The following is a 7,968-nucleotide window of genomic DNA, read 5'->3' as shown; positions in this document are numbered from 1 at the left end:
TGGAGAGGCAGCTCAAGGGTTAAGTGTATTGGCTGCTCATGCAGACAACCTGAGGTCCACCAACCCTCAGTGACTCCAGTTCAAAGGGATCTAAAGTCCTCTTCTGGCTTCCATATTCACTGCACTCACATCGACCATGGCCATACATTGAGACAAAATACCCCTCCCCCACCATCACAGTAAACCTTAAAAAACATCTACACAGTGAGACACCCGTCTCAAAAACAATTTCTTCAAAGCTGGAATAATGATGATGATCTGTTACAGCTTTAAAGGTGGTGGAAGGTGGGAGAATGGCCCTGACAAATGAAGTCATGCACAGCTCATGCAATGAAGCCTCTGCAACAGCCAACTTTACTCAGAGCACCAGACAATTTATACTCTGAGGGTGAAAAGAAAGCATTTGTGTAAAGGTTCTCATGAATTCAAGGTGTACAAAGTCACAAAGGCAAGCCACACATGGCAAAGCATGTTTTCCATAGAGGCCTAAATGAATAACAACAGCGAGAAATACTGAGTATTCTGAGGTAGGTCACCACTCACGGCTACCCATTGGAGGAGCAAAAAAAAATTGTCTATTTCCTTAATTCTAAAGCTTTTCCACTGACCCCTTCTTGTATTCCACCCCAAAGCCTTGTAGAGCAGACTCACACTTACCACTCCACAGTGAGTCAGGAGAATCCAGGACCTTGAAGACAGCTTGGTCTTGGCCATTTCATGTGGTTCCTGCTTCCTTTTCGTCTTTGGAATTTCAAAGATGTCTGAGGTTATGTTGATGAAATTGCATCATCAGGGCAAGGACCTGTTTCTTCAGGTCCCTTTGCTGCTGCTTCTAGAATGTGAAAAATGCCCAAAACATGCATCTTAGAAGAGGAGGCCTCTTAAGAACTAGCAGTGTCCTCAGCAGGCTCCTTAAGAACTAGATATTCCTCCTTTACAATTTTCTGCAGTAGAGAGGGAATGGGGACAAGAAGGAGAGCACAGAAGGTCAGGAGTTCTCAGGAAAACACCATCTGGCTAACATGTCTGCCTCCTTAGCTGTCTTTCTTCTACTAGTCATGTGTCCTTCACAGCTGCTCTGTAAGGCAGGACTGTGATTTCTCTCTTTACTTTTTTATTTTCATTTGGCATCTATGAGTGTTTTGCTTGCCTGGATGTCTGTATACCACTCCAGTGCTTGGTATGTGAGGAAGCTAGAAGAACGTGTTGATGCATTGCAACTAAACATGTTGTTAGCCACGGTGTAGGTCCTGTGACTCCAACCTGGTTCCTCTGCAAGAGCAGCCAGTGCACGTTGCCACTGCAGTGTCTTGCCAGCACAACCACATTATCTTATTAATGATAAATTCAAATTCCAGATTAACTTCTGGGTTATTTTCTGCCATTTTGATTAAATATATTCCTCAAGCATGGACAAATGTTTGTTCACTGGAGGAGAGAGTAGCCCCTAGATTTCTCCATGGAATTTCATGGAATAGCTTGAGTTTTTAACCACACCACAGAGATTGACATAAAATCAAAATAGATAAAGTGTTTATTTGTGGAATTTTAATTAAATATTGATTTTCTTTATTTCAAATCATTATTTTTAGTTCTCTCTTGCTCTTTCACTCTCTTTCTTTCTCTGTCTCTCTGTGTCTGTATATCTCTTTGTCTTTACTTAAGCTGTGCATACAAGCGCAGGCACCTATAGCAACCAGAAGAGGGCATGAGATCAACCTGGAGCTGGAATTACAAGTGATTATTAGTCCTGGGACATAAGTTCTGGGAAGTAAAATTAGATCATTTCCAAGAACAGTAACCCTCTTACCACCAGCTCTTTCTCTTGATGGTCCCATTCTGCTTCAAGAGAAGCTATTGATGAACTGTACTTGATTGTGGGGAGAGTTGTGTCAGGAAGTTCTTCCACAGAACTATTTATTTTCTAATAAGTAGATCTTTAGAGGGACACATTTGAGAAACATGTCTAAAAAGGATACTGGCTGAACATCTATGCCCCAAATGAAAGGACACCAATTCATAAAAGAAACTTTACTAAACCTCAAAACACACATTGAACTCCACACAATAAGTCGGAGATTTCAATACCTCATTCTCACTAATGGATAGAACATTGATACTATCAGATCAACACAGACTATGGCCTGACTCCAATAACAACAAAAACAATAGAAAACCAATATACTCATGAAAAGTGAACAACTCTCTACTCACTGATAACTTTGTGTGGGAAGAAATAAAGAAATTAAAGACTTCCTGGAATTCAATGAAAAGGATGACAGAGTACACCCAAACTTATAGGATACAATGAAAGCAGCGCTAAGAGGAAAATTCTTAGCACTATGTGCCCAGGTAAAGAACTGGAGAGATCCTACACTAGCAACTTAACACACCTGAGAGCTCTAGAGCAGAAATAAGCTAACAAACCCAAGAGGATTTGTTATACCAAGAACATGGTAGGAAATGATCAAACTCAGGGCTGAAATCAACCAAACAAAGAGAATGATACAAAGAATCAACAAAATCAAATGCTGGTTCTTTGAGAAAATCATCAAGACAGATAACTCCATATCCAAACTAACTAAAGGGCTCAGAGACAGTATCCAAATTAACAAAATCACAATGAAAAAGGAAGACGTAAAACAGAAACTAAGAAAAATAAAAAAAAAAAAATCATCAGATACTACTACAAAAGCCTGGATTAAAAAAACTTTGAAAATCTAGACTACCTAATTCATTCTATGAAACCAAAATTACTCTAATACCTAAACCACACAAGGGTACATAATAGAAAGAGAACTTTAGACCAATATCACTTATGAATATCAATGCAAAAATACTCAAGAAAATTCTCGCAAACCGAATCCAAGAACATATCAAAACCATTATTCACCATGGTTGGCTTCATCCCAGAAATGCAAGGTTGGTTCAATACCCCCAAAATACACTAATTTAATCCACTTTATAAACAAAATCAAAGACAAAGTCACTTGGTCATCTGATTAGATGCTGAAAAACATTTAACAAAATACAAAATACCTTCATTTAAAAATTATTGGAGAGAACAGGAATTCAAAGCCATAACTGAACATAATAAAAGCAACATGGAGCAAATCAACAGCCAATATCAAATTAAATGGAGAGATACTTGAAGCAATCCCACTAAAATCAGGGACAAGACAAATAAATAAAGTAAATAAATAAAGAGTGGGAGGACCACTCTTCCATATTTACTCAATACAGTGTTGAGAACCTCTCTGTCCCACGTTGGGGGCCAAAATGTTGCGGCCTGTGCTATCCCATGTTTGGAGGCCAAAGTGTTGGGGACCACTCTATCAATGTTGGAACCCACATTGCCAAAAGCTTTGGGGCCTAAATTGTTAGAGCCCGCACTGCCCCAGGCTGCTCTGGTCCGTGGGTTGGGGTTCAGCAAGAGAGAGAGTGAGGACAGACTCGAAGAATGGAGACTAGACAGAGTGTGATTCAATCCCGTTTATTCTTCAGTCTCTCTTCTTCTCTCCAAGTCACTAGTTCCTAGTCCCTAGGTCCTAGTCCCTAGTGCCTAGTACCAAGTCTCAGGTTCTAATTCCAGTTCTAAGTTGCTAGTCTTTTTCCCAGTTCCAAGTTCTTCCTCCAAGTTACAAGTGTCTGATAACTAATGCCTAGTGTCTAATGTCTAATCTCAAGTGCCTACTACCTAATTCCAAGTTCTTCCTCCAAGTGCCTGGTGCCTAATACCCGATAATAATAATTTCTTCTGTCTGCCTCTTGCCTTTTATATGTCTCACTTCTAAGCCACACCTTTAAGTCACAACTTTAAGCCATGCCCTTAGGTCTTGTCTCTAAATCTGATCTCTAAGTCATGCCCTTAAGTCACACACCTTTAAGTCTCACACATCCAAGGGAAAATCCTGGGTATCTAAAACAAGATGTAATCAGAGTGTGCTCAGCTGTTGTAGGCTATTGTAATCAAGTCTCTTGTCAGGGTATATGGATCAAGATGGCTGCAAAAATGATAGCCGTCTTCTGTCGGCTCCCCACAATACAGCACTGGAAGTTCTAGCCAGAGCAAGAAGACAAAAAAAGAAGAGATTAAAGGGGATACAACTTAGCAAAGAAGTCAAGGTATCACTATTTGCCAATGATATTATACACAAGCAACACAAAAATTCTACCAGAAAACATCTACAGCTGAAAAAAAAATTCAGCAAAGTAGCTGGAAATAAAATTAACTCAAATAAATCCTTCAAATCAAATAAAGCCTTCCTATACACATATGGTAAATGGGCTCATATCCACTTATCAGTGAGTAAATACCATGTGTGTTCTTTTGTGATTGGGTTACCTCACTCAGGATGATATTTTCTAGTTCCATCCATTTACCTAAGAATTTCTCAAATTCATTATTTTTAATAGCTGAGTAATATTCCATTGTGTAAATGTACTACATTTTTTGTATCCATTCCTCTGTTCAAGGTCATCTGGGTTCTTTCCAGCTTCTGGATATTATAAATAAGGCTGCTATGAACATAGTGGAGCATATGTCCTTGTTATATGTTGGGGCATTTTCTGGGTATATGCCCAGGAGTGGTATAGCTGGGTCCACAGGTAGTGCTATGTACAGTTTTCTGAGGAACCGCCAGACTGATTTCCATAGTGGTTGTACCAGCTTGCAACCCCACCAACAATGGAGGAGTGTTCCTCTTTCTTCACATCCTTGCCAGCATCTACTATCACCTGAGTTTTTGATCTTAGCCATTCTGATTGGTGTGAGGTGGTATCTCAGGGTTGTTTTGATTTGCATTTCCCTGATGACTAAGGATGTTGAGCATTTTTTAAGGTGCTTCTTGGTGGAGCAAATGTGGAGACAAATTGTGGGACAGAAACTGAAGGAGAGGTTGTATGGAGACCATTCCACCTGGGTATTCATTCCATGTGCAGTTACTAAAGACAGACCCTGATATGGATATCAGGAAGTGCATGCTGACAGGAGCCTGATATGGCTGTCTCCTTAGAGGTCCCCCAGAGTCTGACATACCCAGATGCAGATACTCACAGCTAACCATTGATCTGATCAAGGGTTCCCAATGGAGAAGTTAGAGAGAAGACTGAAGGAGCTGAAAGGCTTGGTGGCCCCATGAAGAGAGCAACAACACCAACCAACCAGAGCTCCCCAGGGTCTAAACCACCAGCCTAGGGGCACATAGGGAGGGACCCATGACTCCAGCTGTATATGTAGGGAAGGATGGCCTTGTTGGGCATAGGTGGGAGAGGAGATCTTTGGTCCCATGAAGGCTGAACACTGAGTGGTGGGAACTTGAGGGTGGGGAGGTAGGAGTGGGGGGGTAGGAGGGGGCACACCCTCATAGAAGCAGGAGGAGGGGGAATGGGATAAGGGGTTCCTGGGTGGTGGGGGGAATGGGGTAAGAGGATAAAATTTGAAATATAAATATAATATCCAATAAAAAAGAAAAAAAACCCAAAAATTCTGGTGACAGCACATGTGTGGAGAAAGGGCAATACTCCTCCATTGCTAGGATTGTAAACTGGTACAGCCACTCTAGAAATCAATCTGGAGGTCCTTTGGAAAACTGGAAGACCCAGCTACACCACTTTTGGGGATATACCTCAAAATGCCTTACCATGCCACAGAGACATGTGTTCCACTATGTTCATAGCAGCCTTATTTGTTATATACAGAAACTGCAAACAACCCAGATGTCCCACAATGGAAGAATGGATAAAGAAAATGTGGATCATTTAAACAATGGAATACTACTCAGCTTGAATGACAAGCTGTGCTGTCACTCTCTCTCCTTTACACACAGCTGAGAAAAGAAGTAGGCCTGAGCAGTTACTGTGGAATAATGACTGAAAACTCTGGAGTGCATCCAAGCTGGGATCAGATGGGGCTGAGGAGAACATGGAGATGCTTCTGAAGCCAAGTGAAAAGAAAACTAGGAAGGAGAATGGAAGAGGCTGCTTACTCCAAAGCAAAGGCAGTTAAAAGGAACAGCCTTCTGAAGATGATGTGGATCCCCTACATCCAAGAAGGCTAAGAAGCAAAAGCAGGAGCCTCAAGACAATACTTCTAAAAGCAAAACGCCCAAGAGGAAAAGGGAGCCCCTTGAGAAAAAGGAAGCCACTGTTAAAACCAAAGAGATAAAAACCAAGGAACCTTCTGAAAAAGGAGGAGACCTTCCTAAGCCCAAGAAGACAAAGAAAGGGAAGGAAGCAAATGGAGACATGGGAGAGAAAAGTCCCAGGATGAAGAATCAACTCTCCCATTTCAAACCAAACTTCAAACCCAGGGAAACTCCTGGTGAAGAAAGTAATAGGGAGAGAGAAAAGGAAATACCCATGGAGTAGAAAGAAGGTACATTCTCTAATTTTCCCATATCAGGAAAGACTGTCAAGCTTCTCAGAGCTTGTGGGATGAACTTTCTGTTTCCTATACAAGCCAAGACATTCCACCATGTATACAGTGGGAAAGACTTAATTGCCCAGGCGCAGACAGGAACCAGGAAGATGTTCTCCTTTGCTATCCCTTTGACTGAGAAACTTCAAGGTGGGCTACAAGAGAGAAAGATGCCAAGCACCTCAGGTACTAATTCCTGCACCTACAAGAGAATTTGAAAATCAAGCGAGCAAAGACTTCATTGACATCACCAAAAAGCTATCAGTAGCTTGTTTTTATGGTGGAACTCCCTATGGTGGTCAAATTGAATGAATGCAGAGTGGGACTGATATCCTGGTTGGGATCCCAGGTCATATTAAAGACCACTTGCAGAATGGCAAGCTAGAATTCACCAAACACACACATTGTTCTGGATGAAGTCTACCAGATAGTGGATGTGGGTTTTGCTGATCAAGTGGAAGAAATTTTATATGCGGCATACAAGTTAGTTTCTGAAGACAACTCTGAAACATTGCTTTCTTCTGCAACTTTTCCTCACTGGGTATTTAATATTGCTAAGAAGACATGAAATCTATATACAAACAGGTGGACCTGATTGGTAAAAAGACTCAGAAAGCAGCCTCAACTGTGGAGCACCTGGAGATTAGTTGTCACTGACAGAGGGCAGCAGTGATTGGGGTTGTGATCTGAGTGTACAGTGGTCATCAAGGGCACAGGATCATCTGTGAAACCAAGAAAGATGCCCAGAAACTGTCGCAAAACACATGCATACAGAAGGCTGCCCAGTCCTTACATGGTGACAGTCCACAAAAGCAAAGGGAAATCAGCCTGAAAGATTTCCAAAATGGAAATTGGGGAGTTTTGGTGGCAACCAGTGTTGCGGCCCGTGGGTTAGACATTCCTGAAGTTGACTTGGTTGTTTAGAGCTGTCCACCAAAGGATGTGGCGTCACATTCATCGTTCAGGGAGAACAGGCAGAGCTGGAGGGACAGGGGGTTACATCTGTTTTTATCAGCACAAAGCAGAGTACCAGTTGGTGCAAGTGGAGAGGAAAGCAGGAATTAAATTTAAGTGGATAGGTGCTCCTTCTGCAACAGAAATAATACAAGCCTCCAGCAAAGATGCCATCAGGCTTTTGGAGTCTGTGACTCCCACTCGCATTGGCCATTTCAAGCAGTGTCAGCTGAGAAGCTGATTGAGGAGAAAGGAGCTGTAGAGACCCTGGCCGCTGCTCTGGCCCACATCTCAGGGGCTGCATCTGTCGAGCATTCCCTGATCAATCCACAGGCATGCGTTGTGAGCATGATCATCCCGTCCTCTATCAAGATGCCCAATATTAGATATGCTTGGAAGGAGCTTGAAGAGCAGCGGGACGAGAGCTTCGAGCCAAAGTGAAGGGGATGCTCTTCCTCAGAGGAAACCTGGGAGTTTGTTTTGGTGTCCGCACTGAAGCACTCACAGAAATACAGGAGAAGTGGCATGACTGGACTATGGCGGGGAATATACAAAGAGAATCTTTGGTACTGTGTACAAGCTTCACTTGTCAGTGA

The 7,968-nt window shown here is 42.1% G+C and overlaps 1 pseudogene; it reads left to right on the top strand.

Moving 5' to 3' along the window:
- Positions 1-5,875: 5,875 nt before the first annotated feature.
- Positions 5,876-7,968, top strand: LOC143436485 (nucleolar RNA helicase 2 pseudogene; annotated as a pseudogene).

The sequence above is a fragment of the Arvicanthis niloticus genome, chromosome 22 (genome assembly GCF_011762505.2).
Source record: "Arvicanthis niloticus isolate mArvNil1 chromosome 22, mArvNil1.pat.X, whole genome shotgun sequence".
Taxonomy (NCBI): domain Eukaryota; kingdom Metazoa; phylum Chordata; class Mammalia; order Rodentia; family Muridae; genus Arvicanthis; species Arvicanthis niloticus.
The sequence above is the reverse complement of the archived record's forward strand: the minus strand, read 5'-3'. Positions and strand labels throughout refer to the sequence as shown.